This window comes from Ambystoma mexicanum, chromosome 9, assembly GCF_040938575.1.
Source record: "Ambystoma mexicanum isolate Mex_15411 chromosome 9, UKY_AmexF1_1, whole genome shotgun sequence".
NCBI lineage: Eukaryota > Metazoa > Chordata > Amphibia > Caudata > Ambystomatidae > Ambystoma > Ambystoma mexicanum.
The window spans coordinates 444,544,620-444,562,794 of record NC_090931.1 but is presented as its reverse complement, the minus strand read 5'-3'; positions in this window follow the sequence as shown (position 1 = coordinate 444,562,794).

Sequence of the window (18,175 nt, the reverse complement as noted above, 5' to 3'; positions counted from 1 at the left end):
AGGCTTGCTCAGTCCGTTTAAAATTGCCTACAAACCCAGCTATATGTTGTTGAGCCCATAAACAAGCATTTAATGGTATTGAACGGGTTCTGTCCACCTGGACCACCTTATACACTGCCTGATGACTTGTATGAGCCCACTCTCTACCTTTTATAAAGATAGTTTCAGTAACATTAACACTGCTGCAGAAATCATTGCCTGTGCATGCTGACACGATTTTCGAACCATCAAGGTCTTTCTCAAGGCTAAATTGATTTGTGGCGGCCCATGGTTATAGTCGTCACTCCAGAGGGTATACCCTGTTTAGTGAGGAATGATTTCCTTTGGATATTATCACCTCTGGTTGATTGCGCAGCCCAGGTCCTATGGTCTCAGACTAACCAGCCTATCAAACTCAAGAGCAGTGAAAATTATGTAATTCAAAATTACACCTGTCATTTGATTGAGCAGCATTCAGATTAATTCGAATTTCACTTCCAGAGCAACCAAAGCCCAGAAATCACCATAATCTCTGTAGGAGAGCAAACTGGAGATAGGAGCTCTTTCCAACTATTGAAGATCAACCTTCCTTCCAGTTACAAGTGGTACTTCACACTGCAAGGAAACACTTTGAGATTTATTCTAAGCAGAATTCAGAAGAAACAGCAAGCCCTTTGAAAGAGAATGATGAAACCCCCACCCAAAGTCTGACCGATATTCAGTTAAAAGGAGGAACACTTGTTTTTCCCCATTCAGATAAATGAAGGGGAGGAGCCAGTACTCGCCAGAGTATGTCTGAAAAATGTAAAAAGCTTTATCAGTGAAGCATTATTCCTAAAGATCAGACCGTTCACACATTTAGATTGATCAATAAATGAGAAGTGGGTTTGGAAAAACCAGATTCTAAGCATTGCCTGCCTATGCCGGAGTATGCTAAAAATGTCCATTGGCAACACAAGTATCGAACATAATTGTTGACTCGTTAGAGATGTCACTTCCAAATTCTATTTGGGAAGTGACATTCTCCATCAATTGGCAATTATTGTAGATTTTATTAACAACAAAGTATGGTGGTGACTCTATGGGTGTTGACAATATTGAGAGGACATTTCGGTCAGCTCAGTTGCTGCCTCTTGCAGTTGAAGTCCACGCAGAAGAAGGGATTGCTATTTCAGGACATTTGCGAAAATTCTCATTAGAATTAAGCGAGGACAGAACCTCGAAAATAGGCACGCTTACATAAATTTGAACTCTCATCTTCAATAATAAGGTTTGTGGTTATATCCAACACCTCTAGTGGATCTAGAAGAGGACACCATTCAGATATTGGTAGATAACAGTGACCCTCAAAGTATTAATTTGAGTGCAGATACCTCTATTGGATTGGTTGTTACCCAGAACTATTCTATTGATTTAGGAAATGAATTTGTAGCACCAATTCCTAACAACTGTTGTGACACCATCGACAGTACCCTTCAAGAAAAGATTTTTACCCTCCATGGGGGGAATTTCTTGGCATGCTCTTCATGCTCTTATGGGGTGGAAGATGTCACCTGTGACCAGGGTCGGACTGGGACAAGAAATAGACCCGGACACCCAGAAAAAAGTGGCCCACCCCTCGCCTCAAAAAAGTGGCCCACCTCTCACCTCAAAAAAGCGGCCCTGAAACCATCATCCGTGAATTGCGTCAATTCAGGACTTTACAAAAAATGCTACTTATGGAGTGCTCATGTGTCTGTTACATTACAACACAACTCATAAAATAACATAACTTTGCATACAAGAATGGATTACCATATGTATCGTTAATATCTGTGTGTATAGATCCATATTGTCAAATTACTGTGAATGCAAGCAGACATCCAAGGCCAAATGATAATATGTTACTGTATAGCACTTATGCTTAAGCTCTTTTTTTTATAGAACACATATGCATACAATATCACCCAACCTGTGTTGGTACTCATTTATCGACCTCAGAAGGATGAAAGGCGGAGATGGACTTGCTGGGATTCAAACCTGCAACCTGCAGATCACACACGCATCACAGCAGCAAGCGCTCAACCCACTGAGCTATCATATCAGCTATAGTAAAATGAGCAATTAGTATCCACTGGATACCATTAAACTGGTAACTGAGATTTAACAGCAGACCAGTTAAATTCATCTGCAGGTCTGGTGCAAATTTGGCCGCATGTCAGCCTTGCGTGCACTACTTTTCAGGCTTCAGAGGTAGGGTGGCCAACTTTACAAAATGGTTTTGCAGGACACTTTAGAAGTGGTAGCCATTTAAAGCGGCCTGCAGTGCGCGTGGTTCCATATAGTGTCATTCCACCCTCTGCCACCTTTCATCCACTTTTGGGGTAAATTAGTGGCAGATGGCATTTTAACACACATAGCACAAAAAATGGTGGCACCATTATTGAAGCCCCTTACGAGCGGAGTTCCTGTCTGCCCATGCCCACACGCTAGTTCCTGTCTGCCCACACGCTTATCACAGCGGATTCCGGCAAGTAAATGGAATGCCCAAGAAATTGAACAACAGCATACAATAATTCTTGCATGAGTGTTGGGGATGCAGCCGTAAGGGCTGCATGTCTGGAGGCTCTCTCCGCTGAGGCTGCCAACTAGGTGCCAGGTGTAGTGGCAATGGCACTGGCGGGCACCAGCTCATTGATATCATGCACGCTGCTTGGGGGTGAGTTTTGAAGAAGATTCCCTGCATTCGCACGATTAATTCTTAAGGGAGAAAAGCTCCAGCAAGCCGCCCTCGACCCAAGCGTGAATGCCGCTGGTTTGCCCCTTATTAGGTCAACAAAGTCCAGCATAAGCGGCTATTCATTTAGCTAAATTGTTGACCTACAAGCTGCGATATATACGCATTAGATTCAGTTTGCCACTGTGTGCGTTGTGCAAAATTGGTTTGCACCGCCGTGCCCCAGAGAAAAATAATTTAGCAATTATGGGTGTGAAAGCCAGACTGGTTCACTCCATCCCACATTAAACCGGGAAAGTGGTCCAACATGGATGCACACCCGTTCCGTCTTAATGCACATTTTCTTTTTAAATAAGCCACATGAAACGCATCCCTCGGCTGGTAGCGATAACGGGGGCTTGAAATCATTGCTGTTTTCTTCCCGTAAAAAGCATCTACAATCACACGGGGGTGCAGGTTAGCGGGATAGCGGCTTAAATCCTCCCAAAATGGCAGGCTCCTGGTGGGCATCTAACGATGACCCATGCCAATGCCTGGCCGGAGATGGGGTGCAACGCATGACACATCGGGCCTGATTGACAGCGCGTTTTCAATGGGATATACCCATTGCAAAACGCTTTGTGAATCAGCCCCATTGTGTTCTCTTGGGCACATCTCTTTATCCAAACGTGCCCCTGAAGGGAAGTTTATCTCCCCTTACCCTGGACACCACAGGATGTGGGCTGGAAAACCAACACCGGCAGCACAAATCATATATGTCTTCATAATTTTAAAAATGACAACAGCAGCAGTAGCACTTGACTTTAGTTTTTACTTACTTTGCAGGGCACAAATTGAAGCTCGAATCCTTCAATGAGCCGACGCCACTCGGTGCCTGTCTCATACTCCCCTTGCACTGCAGATTGCTGGCCAGGCCTGCTGCTGCAGTCACACTGGTGTCTCCAGTCCCCAGCCTCCCCGGCAGCCTGTGCTTGTAACACGCACCGCACCCAGCCAGCCCAATGCGCATGCCTGGCGGCCTGGTGCCGGGTTGGCGGGACTCGGGAGCCAGGCCAGCACGTGTTGATGAAGTGTGAAATTGACAACAGTCTTCAGTGCGCAGAACTTTTGTTTTGCATCGTCTTCGTCTCTCTCTGTTGCAGGCTGGCGCTGCAGCCAGCAAATCAATGGCAGCTCGCAAGAAGTCTATTATGACACCCCATGACCCAGGCAGCCGCGAGGCCACCCCTGAGCGCAAGGCCTGGTGAAGTTTGCCCCCCCCACCCCTTTGTGACAGCCCTGGCTGTCTCTGCAGAGATACACAAACTGGCTCTCTGCAGACCCAGACTGGCCCTCGGCGGAGAGGCGAGCAGAGTCTGTTACAAATCACTGGGAGGGAGCAGGCCGGGCTGCGGCAGTCCCGCCCAGCCCTGCCGCTCCCTCCCAGTGTTTTGTAGCACTGACTGCTGCTGGCGCCAGGGTGTCGTGGGCCAAGGCAGTTAGCCACCGGCCCGCCGCATTTATCAAAGAAAGGTAACACTTCAGTGTTACCTTTCTCTGCATCTGCGACGGGCCGGCGGCGGGGCTGCAATTGCAAAGGATCTGTAAGTTATTTACTTACAGATCCTTTGCAACTTGCATCCGCCCGGCGAGGCCGAGGCCCTGGGGGCTGGTTCTTGAAGTGTGAAGCCCACGCACGCCTGGGCTGAAACCGGCCCACGTGGGCTTCAAGAACCGGCCCCCAGGTCTCCGGCCATGATTTTGCATCGGCCACGGGCCGATTGGCCGACGACCCAATCCGACGCTGCCTGTGACATCATGAAGGATGAGGAGGTGTTTTGAGTCAACAACAACTACCTCAAATCCATGGAACCCCATGTCCAGGTAAACACCATTACAGGACATCTCTCCACCCAACTGGAGTATACTGAGGAGATTTCCAAGCCAGAGGTTTGTCTAGGTTTCAGACAGATGGTCGAGGACACAGATCAATCTAGCTCATGCCTGTGATACTCAGTAGCAAAGACAGCAACTGAAACAGGTATTCCTGGACTTGCAGGATATCTTTTCAGTACATTCTTATGATTGTGGACATATATCTATTCATTCAACTACGATACCCATGGGCACAGAGATGGTTCAGTATTTGTCAAACAATACCGGTTACCTCTCACGTCCATGGAATCACGCACAGTGGTGATTGAATCCCATGGAATAATTTGTACTATCCACAGTACCTTTAACAACCCAGTATTGGGGATACTGAAACCTCATGGACAATGGAGACTGTGTGCAGAATTGTGGGAGTTGACCTAACAGGTCCACATGTCAATATTGCAAGTACGATACTTCGATCAAGGGATGGCATAGATCCAGGTGTCAAAAGTGTTCTCAGTGATTGACTTTACCAACGGTTACTGTACAGTACCCACGAGTAGGGAAGACCAGTACAAGCTTGCCTTTACCTTTGGGGGCAGAAATATATGTGGACCCAAACCACCTTTGGATATATAAACTCAGGAAATTAGTTCAGTATCTTCCTTCATAAGGCCATGTATGAAATGGGTGAAAGGAGAAATCTGGCCTATGTAGATGATGCATTAATCAAGATCTCAACCGTGCAAGAACATATTGCAGAAATTTGCTATGTTCTAGCCCAGTTGCAGAAAGCTGGAGCAAAACTATCCTTTCAGAAGGCACAATGTGTACTTTCTAGGGCATGAAATTTCCCCTGAGGGTCTCAACCACCAGGCGAAGAAAGTGGAACTGTTATTGAAATTGAAAGAACTACCCTGAGAGAATGGAGAAGCTTTGTTGGACTCACTAATTATAGTCAAAAGTTCATTGAGGACTACGCAGAGGTCACGCAACCTCTGGTCTATGCATTAAAGACCAGTGTCAAGTGGGAGTGGGGTCCCAAACAATCTGAGGCAGTTAAACAACTAAAAAGAAGCTGTTCTCAAGCTCCTTGTTTGGCTTACACCATTAAGAATAAGAAATTCTTCTTAGAGACTTTTCAGATACCTGTCTGACAGCTGTATAGTATCAAAAGTATGACAAGGTTAACAAAGTAATCTCTTACAAAAGTAAAACCTTGTCCTCTGTGGAGGAGAAATTAAATGATTGCGAAGAGGCACTGCTGGCAAGGGTATGGGCATTGAAAAACTGCTTGCCGTTTGTCCAGGGGGAGCCCATAATTGTAGAGACTCCTCACCAAACCTTGCAGTATCTACAAAGTGATAGAATACAGGCTGGGAATGTATCTAATTCCAGAATTACTTCCTGGATTCTTTAATGCAAGGCTTTCCTGTGGAGGTCAGGTATGGCCAAAACAAGAAGAGTCCTTTAGCACAAGGATTGCTAGACGTGCATGATTCTGCTCAATAAAACTGTTATGAGGATGAACGCTTAGTGACAAAAGACAATCTGGATGCATACAGAGTATCCCTTCACAAGGTATATGAGTAAGACCCTTGCCAGGGAACAACCACAGTTTATGTGGACGGGTGCTGTTACCATATTTTCAACAATGGAGAAAAATAACTAGTGGCTGGTATTGGGAATGCATGGGTTAATGAAACCCATGAACCCCCTGCTGGTTACAAAATAGGACCACCCTGAAGTAGTCAGGTTGCAGAGTTGATGGCTGTATATCAAGGCATCCTCACTGCGGTACACCACCAACACTAAGAATTGGGGATCATCACCAACTTTGATTACATCAGGAATGGGTTTGTGGAATACCTGTTTAATTGGAAAAGCAGAGGTATGCTTTGTGCTAACAATAAACCATCAAAACATGGAAGATTGATCCAGTCCATTGATGATCTAGTGACCTCTTACAAGATGACCATCTACTGGAAAAAGATCAGAGGTCATTCCCAGACAAAGAGTCTGGATAAAAATTGGGACGACCTGGTTGACCTGCTGGCTAAAACTGGAGCTCTACCGGGGGATTCCATAGATACAGAATACCTGCTGGGAGAAATGCAAGTTACAGCTGTGACCAGATCTGAAACTCGTGCCAACAGTGAACTGTCAGCTGCTCACTGGAGTGAAGGTACCCCTGATGCAGACTTCGTTATGGTTAAAAAAGAAGACCCTAGTACTAGAAAACTAAATCAACATATGGAAGACCCGGTGAGCTTTCCTCTAATGGAACAGGATTATACCGGAAAAGAAGATCTGTGGTCACTGATGATATTTTCAAAGATGTTTTGATTCTAAGTTGGTTTGCCGGTAAGAAGATCCCTATTTGGATGTGACCACTGGGTGTTACCTACCTCATTCCGTAGTCTGATGTTGAATCACACCCATGACGTGACTACTGCTGGTCATAGGAGGTTGCACAAGACATTAGACATTTTGAGAGAAGTTGCATATTGGCCACATATGGGCCAGGACCTCAACACATATCTAAATAGATGTCTCGTGTTGGCTCAATTCCAACCAAGTTCTCCTCCACGTAGAGCTCCTCTACAGAAAAGGGGAATGATACTGCCTTGGTCAGATTCGCAAGTCGATTTCATCAGGCAGGTGACTCGATCCTCTAGAGGAAATAAATACATGTTGATGGTAACATGCTTATTTACCAAGTCAGTAGAATGTCTTCCTGCCACCAATTGTAAAGCGGAGACCACGGCCACTCTGATGATTAACACATCTTTTCCCATTTCAGACTTCTGCAAAGGATTCAATCAGATAGAGAGAGTCATTTTATCCGGTGATGTCATCAATGATGTCCTGGGTGTTAGGCTTAGCAGTGCACGGTGGTGGTGCGAGTTATGGTTGCTTATCTTACCATAACTGGCGAATTTCAGGGGTTTTTCAGTTTTACTTGGAGCCATAACGTCCCTTTAACAAAGTTTTTTCACTGAATTTCATAGGTTTTTAGTTGCGCAACTTAACCATAACATCCCGTTAACAAAGTTTTTTTACTGTATATATATATATATATATATATATATATATATATATATATATATATATATATATAGATATATACGGTCAATTGTGAAAAGGTCAATTCGGACCCTTGTAATCTTGTAATTAGGTAAATTGTGTATTAGAACAATTGTGTTTGAACAATTTGGGTAATACCCTTTCTTACATGTTTCCAGGGGTGGGCCAGGGTAAAAATTCCAACACTCCATTCACCTTACGTGTACACACTAAAATGATGCACTCAGACTGAAATATTGTGCTATTTCTGAACCCTACAGATTATATAAAGGCAGAAGGTGTGGGGGGTGGGGGGGTGGGACAGAAACCAAAAATGTAAAACTGTACATGCTGTTGTGTCTTATATGCTATGTGATCTGTTGTTCTAAAAATGAACTTGTGGTTTTGTAGCAAGAAGCATTGCTAGGGAGGAAAGGATTTGTGCCATGGATTGAAGTGGCGTGCATCTTGAAAATCATTTTCTGAAGAAGGGTTTGTCTAGTCATTAAAAATAATAAACATATATTCTTTCTGCCCAGGGTCCTGGTTCTTGGCTTACAGTTTGCAGAAGGGGTTATATCCATCCAAGGCAGAGTTAGTCAAGAATCCGATGACATTATCAAATGGTGTGGGGCTCTTGATTGGGTAGGAATGAAACTTCCCAAATTAATTGTCACCCCATAAAAATATTCTACAGAGTGAGTAGGAATTGTATTCACTATTCATCTCTGTGCTCCAGCAGAGCAGTAGTCATTTGTCATAGCAATGCTTTTCTTTTTTTGTAACCATAAATCAGGCAACCTTTCTATGCACCATTTTGATTCCAACAAACCTCCATATGAACCCACAGCACCTGAAAATATCATCACCATCCAGTGAATGGGGTCTTTTGGTACCCACATTGGTATCAGCAATGGCTGATCATTTGTTTTCATTGGAAGGACGTATCAATTCCCATGGATGTGTATGAGATCCCATGGATCCTCCCGGTCAGCAAAGGTGATAACCAAACTGAGACCTTGGTTGCAAAATGTGCAGTTTCCCCCCGGGATGAGCTTAGGAAGGCCATCCCCATCATCATCAGGCAACGCCAACGTCAACCTCTCCGGTGCTAGGGCGAGGACAGGCGCTCCGTAGCACAGTAAGTTGTGCATTTGTAAAAGATGTATTCTCATGCTGCAGCACGTGTGTGTCTGCTACCCCCTCCCTTTGTCCCGGTTGCTTCCTTATTTGTTGCCCCTCCCCCTCCTTCCCACCACACACCCATTGATTGGCGGGCCCTTTTAATCGGCCACCCAAGGCACTTTCTGCCGTGGCAGCCCCCTCGGCCAAGGACCAGAGGCAAAGGACAGCTCCAGTGGTGTCTGCGGGTGTCCGCCGTGGTAGCACGTAGCCTGCAGCCATTGGCCTGCTGTGACTGTTCAGGTAAGTCAAATCTGTGTGTTTTGTATTGTGCTGTGCTCAAAGTCTTAGCCTCCTCGCCCCCTTCTGGGAAAGTCGAATCTAGGTGTGTTGTATTGTGCTGTGCTCAAAAACGTAGCAATTTTTCCCCTTCTAGGAAAGTCAAATCTGGCTGTGTTGTATTGTGCATGCTCAAAAATCTACCTTTTTTCCCTTATAGGAAAGTCGAATATGGGCGTGTTGTATTGTGCATTCTGCTAACTGTGGCCATGTTACTGGTTCTCTCTAGGCTCCCACCTAGATCCCCTGCGCAAGGCATGCCATTCACTGTTGTGAGTTACTTGTTCCCCTCCTGTGTCTTCCTTTGTTGTGACCCCGGCCCCCCCCCTCCTCCGCATTCTGAGTTATGTGCCACATTGCTATGCATCTCTCACTCTTCTCTCACCCACTTCTCCTCCACCTTGCTCCTTTGCACCCCCTATGGTTCTCTCTGTCACTCCCATCTTCTCTAACTGTTACTCTATCTCTTACCCTATCCCTCTCACTAAGTCTGGAAGGAAGAAGTTCAAGAGGGACATCTTGGTCTCCAGCCCTAGGCCTCCCTATCGCTGATACCTACACCAGTGCTTCCTCCAGACAGACTCTCACTGGCTTCCTCTTTGTCGTCTCCTCTCCAGACTTATGGACCCCTCATATAGTCTCTGTTCGCTCTCCTTTCTCCTCCTCTCCCATTAATGGTGGCACTAGGTCGGAGGTCCTCTTGGCCCCCTTCCACTCCTCCAACACCGTCTTGGTTCAGGGCCCTCAGCCCAATCTTCTCCTTTTTGATAGGCATTTCCTGCGCCTTATCAACTTCCTTCCTTCTCCTGCTACTCCTTCCTCCACCTCTCTGGCACCCATCATTTCCCTCCTTTGCCAACCCTCAGGCCCCTCTACCACCTCTGCAGGGTGTACCTCAAACCTGTGCACCTCCACGGAAGTCTTTCAAATGTGGCAACTTGCTCCACATCGCTACTCTCAACTCTCGGTCTTCTGTCAAACACTCCTGTGATATCTGTCACCTCCTCGAAGAACTCAACCTAGATGTCCTTGCTCTCACCGAGACATGGTTTATGAGCAGTTCTGTCATGAGTTTTGACATTCTCCTCCCTGTTGGCTACAAGATCCTCTCAGAACCCAGGACCAACAGTCCTGGAGTTGGAGTAGCCCTGATCTTTCCTGGGTGGATGGGGTCCCGCCCTCTGTCATCCCTGCTCAGGCCTACACCTCCTTTGAATGCCTTGTCTGCAGGCTCTCTATCTCTCCTGGCATCTCTCTAACTGCGGCCACCATCTACAGGCTACCCGCCCAGGTCGCCCTCTTCCTCCCTGAATGGTCTGACCTCTCCTATCCTTTCCTCTACTTCTCAACTTCTCGTCCTCTGAGACCTCAACATCCACATGGATTCTTCTTATCCCTCATCTGGGCTTTTCTGCAACCTCTGCACCACTCTCTCTCTTTCCATTCTGCCCTCTGGCCCGACACACTCTGCCGGACATACTGTGATGTTCTCATCACCTCAGACATCCCCCACTCTAACCCTCTCACCACTTCTCTCTCTTGGACTGACCACTTTCTACTCTCTTCTCATCTGAAACACTATCCCTCAGCCAAAGCCCCTCCCCCGCCCTGGCCTGCCACCTCCCTTATCGGTCATTCGGCCCATTAAGCATGTGTCAGTGGATGCCTTTGCCTCTACTTTCTCTGCTCATCCTACTCCTGTGGCTGACTCACACCCTGACACAGCCCTTTCTAATTTGCATCTTTCTATTTCAAACACCCTGGACATCTTTGCCCCTGTCATGAGAATTGCCTGAAGCCTACCTCCAAGTGCAACTCTTGGCATGATTCCGACCTCGCCGTCCTGAAACGCAAGTGCAGGGTGGCTGAGAGGAAGTGGAGGGCTTCGGGGGCATCCTCAGACAAACTGGCCTACCACCTGCTCCAAAGGCAATACAGACTCTCTGTCCTTTCCAAGAAGAGAGCACACATTCAAGCTGTGTCTCTGCGGCCTCTAACAAAATGGCTGATATCTTTCAAATCTGCAAGGAACTGGCCAATCCTGTTGCAATCTCTACCACTCCTGTTCCCTCCCAGGCCCTCTGTACTGCTCTGCCTCTCACTTCTCTGGTAAAATTCACAACATTCTGTCCTCTATCTCATTTTCCTCTCCCTCTTCCTCTCCTGGCCTCCCTTTGGCCATCTCTCACTCTTCTCCTCCTTTCTCCTCTTATTCTCTGACAACACCTGACAAGGTTTCTAGACAAGTCTGATCTATGAACGTGTCGTCCAAACAGGTGCTCGTTTGTAATAAACTAAAATATAAATAAATAAATAAATAAATGGTGCTCGATGTGTCCTGGAGAGGACACAGTTAACAGAGCTTCAAAGCTCCGTCATAAGAGGCGCCCACCAATGGTTAGGCTGGAAATTGCTCAAGCGCGATAAAGAATGCCTGCCCTAGGCGGTTGCCAGCGCGTATAATAAAGGAAGGTTCAAACCTTCTCTGGCTCCCAGGCAGGGGTGGGTGTCTGCCCTTGCAAAGCCTTCTGTGCACTGAGATTGCTGCAGCCCAGGCGGGGACAGAGTGTCTGGCTCGGCAAGGCCTTCTGTGCACTGAGGTTTCTTCTGCTCAGGCAGGAGAAAGGGTGTCTGCGCCTGCAGTGTCTTCTCTGCACGGAGGTTTCTTCTGCCTAGGCAAGGGCCAGGGTGTCTGCCCCTGAAGGGTCTTCTGTGCACTGAGGTTTCTGCTGCTGAGGCGGGGTCGGGTAGCTGCCATTGCAGGGCCTTTTGTGCACTGAGGCTGCTGCAGCCCAGCCCAGGTGGGGGCAGGTTGTCTCTGCAGGGCCTTCTGTGCACCGAGGTTGTCCAGGTGGGGGTGGGGTGTCTGCCCTTGCAGGGCCTTCGGTACACTGAGGTTGCTTCTGCCCAGGCAGGGGCAGGGTGTCTGCCTCTGCAGGGTCTTCTGTGCCCAGAGGTTGCTGCTGCCCAGGTGGGGGTGGGGTGTCTGCCCTTGCAGGGCCTTCGGTACACTGAGGTTGCTTCTGCCCAGGCAGGGGCAGGGTGTCTGCCTCTGCAGGGCCTTCTGTGCACTGAGGTTGCTGCTGCTGCCCAGGTGAGGACGAGGTGTGTGTCTCTGCAGCGCCTTCAGTGCACTGAGGGTGCTTCTGCCTAGGCAGAAGGCAGGGTGTCTGCCACTGCAGGGCCTTCTGTGCACTCAGGTTGCTGCTGTCCTACCGGGACAGGGGGCTTGCCCCTACGGGGCCTTCTGTGCACTGAGGTTGCTGCTGCACAGGCGAGGGCAGGGTGTCTTTCTGTGCACTGATGTTGCCGCTGCCCAGGCAGGGGTAGGGTGTCTTCCTCTACAGGGCCTTCTGTGCACTGAGGTTCCTTCTGCCAGGCAGGGTGCAGGGTGTCTGCCAATGAAGGGACTGCTGTGCACTGAGGTTGCTGCTGCTGACACGGAGGTGGGGTATCTGCCCTTGCTGGGCCATTTGTGCACTGAAGCTGCTGCAGCCCAGGTGGGGACAGGGTGTCTGTCTCTGCAGGGCCTTCTGTGCACTGAGGTTTCTGCTGCTGCCCAGGTGGGGTCGGGGTGTCTGCCTCTGCAGGGTGTTTTGTGCATTGAGGTTGCTTCTGCCCTGGCAATGTGTCTGCCTCTGCAGGGACCTTCTGTGCACCGAGGTTGCTGCTGCCCAGGTGGGGGAGGAGTGTCTGCCTCTGCAGGGCCTTCTGTGCAGTGAGGTTAATTCTGCCCAGGCAGGGGGCCGAGTGTCTGTCTCTGCAGAGCCTTCTGTGCACTGAGGTTGCTGCTGCCCAGGCATGGGCAGGGTTTCTGCCTCTGCAGGGCCTTCGGTGCAACAATGTTGCAGCTGCCCGGGTGCAACCAGAGTGTGTGCCCCTAAATGGCCTTCTGTGCACTGAGGATACTTCTGCCCAAGTGGGGGCAGGGTGTCCTTCGGTGCAATGATGTTTCTGCTATCCAGGCAGGGGCAGGGTGTCTGCCTCTACAGGGCTTTCTGTGGACTGAGGTTCCTTCTGCCAGGCAGGATGCAGGGTGTCTGCCTCTGAAGAACCGTCTGTGCACTGAAGTTTCTGCTGCCCAGGCAGGGGCAGGATTTCTGCCTCTACACGGCCTTCTCTGCACTGAGGTTGCAGCTGCCCATCTTGGGGGCAGAGTATCCTTTGGTGCACTGATGTTGCTTCTGTCCAGGCAGGGGCAGCGTGTATGCCTCTGCAGGGCCTTCTGCGCACTGAGGTTGCTGCTGGACAGGCGGGGTTGGGGTGTCTGCCCTTGCAGGGCCTTTTGTGCACTGAAGCTGCTGAAGCCCAGGTGGGGCAGATTGTGTGCCTCTGCTGGGCCTTCTGTGCACTGAAGTTGCTGCTGCCCAGGCAGTGTGTCTGCCTCTGCAGGTTCTTTTGTGCATTGAGGTTGCTTCTGCCCAGGCAGGAGGCAGGGTGTTTGCATCTGCAGGGACCTTCTGTGCACTGAGTTTGCTGCTTCCCAGGTGGAGGCGGGTTTTCGCCTCTGTAGGTCCTTCTGTGCACCGAGGTTCCTGCTGCTGCTGTCCACGTGGGATCGGGGTGTCTGCCTTTGCAGGGTCTTTTGTGCATTGGGGATGCTTCTACCCAGGCAATGTGTCTGCCTCTGCAGTGATCTTCTGTGCACTGAGGTTGCTGCTGCTCAGTTGGGGGCAGGGTGTCTGCCTCTGCAGGGCCTTCTGTGCACTGAGGTTGCTGCTGCCCCACCGGGGCAGGGTGCTTGCCCCTAAAGGGCCTTCTGTGCACTGAGGTACTGCTGCCCAGGTGGGGGTAGGGTGTCCTTCTTTGCACTGATGTTGCTGCTATCCAGGCAGGGGCAGGGTGTCTGCCTCCACAGGGCCTTCTGTGCACTGAGGTTCCTGCTGCCAGGCAGGGTGCATGGCTTCTGCCTCTGAAGAGCCTTCTGTGCACTGAGGTTTCTGCTGTCCAGGCAAGGGTAGGATTTCTGCCTCTATATGGCCTCCTCTCTCACTGAGGTTGCAGCTGCCCATGTTGGGGGCAGAGTATCCTTTGGTGCACTGATGTTGCTTCTGCCCAGGCAGGGGCAACGTGTATGCCTCTACAGGGCCTCCTGTGCACCAAGGTTCCTTCTGCAGGCAGGTTGCAGGATTCTTGTCCACAAAGGGCCTTCTGTGCAACATGGTTGCTGTTGGCCAGGCAGGGGCACAGTGTCCTTCGGTGCACTAATGTCGCTACTGTCCAGGCAGGGGCAGAGTGTTTGTCTCTACAGGGCCTTCTGTGCATTAAGGTTCCTTCTGCCAGGCAGCATGCTGGTGTCTGCCCCTGAAGGGCCTTCTGTGCACTGAGGTTGCAGCTGCCCAGGCGGGGGTGGGGTGACTGCCCTTGCAGGGCCTTCTGTGCACTGAGGCTGCTGCAGCCCAGGTGGGGGTGGGGTGACTGCCCTTGCAGGGCCTTCTGTGCACTGAGGCTGCTGCTGCACAGGTGGGGGCAGAGTGTCTGCCTCTGCAGGGCCTTCTGTGCACATAGGTTGCTTCTGCTGCTGCCCAGGTGGGGTCGGGGTGTCTGCCTCTGCAGGGTGTTTTGTGCATTGAGGTTGCTTCTGCCCAGGCAGAGTGTCTGCCTCTGAAGGGACCTTCTGTGCACCGAGGTTGCTGCTGCTCAGGCAGGGGGCCGGGTGTCTGCCTCTGCAGAGTCTTCTGTGCGCTGAGGTTGCTGCTGCCCAGGCAGGAGCAGGGTTTCTGCCTCTGCAGGGCCTACTGTGCAATGCGATCACTGAGATTGCAGCTGCCCAGGCAGTGCTGGGGTGTCTGACCTTGCAGGGCCTTCTGTGCACTTAGGCTGCTTAAGCCCAGTTGGGTGCAGAGTGCTTACTTCTGCAGGGCCTTCTGTGCACCGGGGTTGCTGCTACTGCTGCCCGGGCAGGGTCAGGGTATCTGCCTCTGCAGGGCCTTCTGCACACTGAGGTTTCTGCTGGACAGGCAGGGGTGGGGTGTCTGCCCTTGCAGGGCCTTTTGTGAACTCAGGCTGCTGTAGCCCAAGTGTGGCAGATTGTGTGCCTCTGCTGGGCCATCTGCGCACCGAAGTTGCTGCTGCTGCTGCCCAGGCAGGGTGTCTGCCTCTGCAGGTTCTTTTGTGCATTGAGGTTGCTTCTGCCCAGGCAGGAGGCAGGGTGTTTGCATCTGCAGGGACCTTCTGTGCACTGAGTTTGCTGCTTCCCAGGTGGAGGCGGGTTGTCTGCCTCTGTAGGGCCTTCTGTGCACCGAGGTTGCTGCTGCTGCTGCCCAGGTGGGATCGGGTTGTCTGCCTCTGCAGGGTCTTTTGTGCATTGGGGATGCTTCTACCCAGGCAATGTGTCTGCCTCTGCAGTGATCTTCTGTGCACTGAGGTTGCTGCTGCTCAGTTGGGGGCAGGGTGTCTGCCTCTGCAGGGCCTTCTGTTCAGTGAGGTTGCTTCTGCCCTGGCACGTCGCTGGGTGTCTGCCTCTGCAGTGATCTTCTGTGCACTGAGGTTGCTGCTGCTCAGTTGGGGGCAGGGTGTCTGCCTCTGCAGGGCCTTCTGTGCACTGAGGATACTGCTGCCCAGGTGGGGGCAGGGTGTCCTTCTTTGCACTGATGTTGCTGCTATCCAGGCAGGGGCAGGGTGTCTGCCTCCACAGGGCCTTTTGTGCACTGAGCTTCCTTCTGCCAGGCAGGATGCAGGGTTTCTGCCTCTGAAGAGCCTTCTGTGCACTGAGGTTTCTGCTGCCCAGGCAAGGGCAGGATTTCTGCCTCTACAGGGCCTTCTCTGCACTGAGGTTGCAGCTGCCCATGTTGGGGGCAGAGTATCCTTTGGTGCACTGATGTTGCTTCTGCCCAGGCAGGGGCAGCGTGTATGCCTCTACAGGGCCTTCTGCGTACCAAGGTTCCTTCTGCAGGCAGGTTGCAGGATGCTTGCCCCCAAAGGGCCTTCTGCACACTGAGGTTGCTGTTGGCCAGGCAGTGGCACAGTGTCCTTCGGTGCACTAATGTCGCTGCTGCCCAGGCAGGGGCAGGATGTTTGTCTCTACAGGGCCTTCTGTGCATTAAGGTTCCTTCTGCCAGGCAGCATGCTGGTGTCTGCCCCTGAAGGGCCTTCTGTGCACTGAGGTTGCAGCTGCCCAGGCGGGGGTGGGGTGACTGCCCTTGCAGGGCCTTCTGTACACTGAGGCTGCTGCAGCCCAGGTGGGGGCAGAGTGTCTGCCTCTGCAGGGCCTTCTGTGCACATAGGTTGCTTCTGCTGCTGCCCAGGCGGGGTCGGGTTGTCTGCCTCTGCAGGGTCTTTTGAGCATTGAGGTTGGTTCTGCCCAGGCAGAGTGTCTGCCTCTGAAGGGACCTTCTGTGCACCAAGGTTGCTGCTGCTCAGGCAAGGGGTCGGGTGTCTGCCTCTGCAGAGTCTTCTGTGCACTGAGGTTGCTGCTGCCCAGGCAGGAGCAGGATTTCTGCCTCTGCAGGGCCTACTGTGCAATGAGATCACTGAGATTGCAGCTGCCCAGGCAGTGCTGGGGTGTCTGACCTTGCAGGGCCTTCTGTGCACTTAGGCTGCTTAAGCCCAGTTGGGTGCAGAGTGCTTACCTCTGCAGGGCCTTCTGTGCACCGGGGTTGCTGCTGCTGCTGCCCAGGCAGGGTCAGGGTGTCTGCCTCTGCAGGGCCTTCTGCACACTGAGGTTGCTGCTGGACAGGCAGGGGTGGGGTGTCTGCACTTGCAGGGCCTTTTGTGCACTCCGGCTGCTGTAGCCCAGGTGTGGCAGATTGTGTGCCTCTGCTGGGCCATCTGCATACCGAAGTTGCTGCTGCTGCTGCCGCTGCCCAGGCAGGGTGTCTGCCTCTGCAGGTTCTTTTGTGCACTGAGGTTGCTTCTGCCCAGACAGGAGGCAGGGTGTTTGCATCTGCAGGGACCTTCTGTGCACTGAGTTTGCTGCTTCCCAGGTGGAGGCGGGTTGTCTGCCTCTGCAGGGCCTTCTGTGCACCGAGGTTGCTGCTGCTGCTGCCCAGGTGGGATTGGGGTGTCTGCCTCTGCATGGTCCTTTGTGCATTGAGGTTGCTTCTGCCCAGGCAATGTGTCTGCCTCTGCAGTGACCTTCTGTGCACTGAGGTTGCTGCTGCTCAGTTGGGGGCAGGGTGTCTGCCTCTGCAGGGCCTTCTGTTCAGTGAGGTTGCTTCTGCCCCGGCAGGGGGCCGGGTGTCTTTCTCTCCAGAGCCTTCTGTGCACTGAGGCTGCTGTAGCCCAGGCAGGGGCAGGGTTTCTGCCTCTGCAGGGCCTTCTGTGCACTAAGGAGGCTGCTGCCCCGCTGGGTAAGGGTGCTTGCCCCTAAAGGGCCTTCCCTGCACTGATGTTGCAGCTGCCCATGTTGGGGGCAGAGTATCCTTTGGTGCACTGATGTTGCTTCTGTCCAGGCAGGGGCATGGCGTATGCATCTACAGGGCCTTCTGTGCACTAAGGTTCCTTCTGCCAGGCAGGGTGCATGATGCTTGCCCCCAAAGGGCCTTCTGTGCACTGAGGTTGCTTTTGCCCAGGCAGGGGCACAGTGTCCTTCGGTGCACTGATGTCGCTGCTGCCCAGGCAGGGGCAGGGTGTCTGCATCTGCAGGGCCTGCTGCGCACTAAGGTTCCTTATGCCAGGCAGCGTGCTGGGTGTCTGCTCCTGAAGGGCCTTCTGTGCACTGAGGCTGCTGCAGACCAGGTGGGGGCAGAGTGTCTGCCTCTGCAGGGCCTTCTGTGCACATAGGTTGCTTCTGCTGCTGCCCAGGCGGGGTCGGGTCTTTTGTGCATTGAGGTTGCTTCTGCCCAGGCACGGTGTCTGCCTCTGAAGGGACCTTCTGTGCACCGAAGTTGCTGCTGCTTAGGCAGGTGGCCGGGTGTCTGCCTCTAGAGAGTATTCTGTGCACTGAGGTTGCTGCTGCTGCTGCCCAGGCAGGGTCAGGGTGTCTGCCTCTGCAGGGTCTTTTATGCATTGAGGTTGCTTCTGCCCAGACAGGGGGCAAGGTGTCTGCCTCTGCAGGGACCTTCTGTGCACCGAGGTTGCTGTTGCTCATGTGGGGGCCGGGGTTCTGCCTCTGCAGATCCTTCTGTGCACTGAGGCTGCTGCTGCCCAGACAGGGAA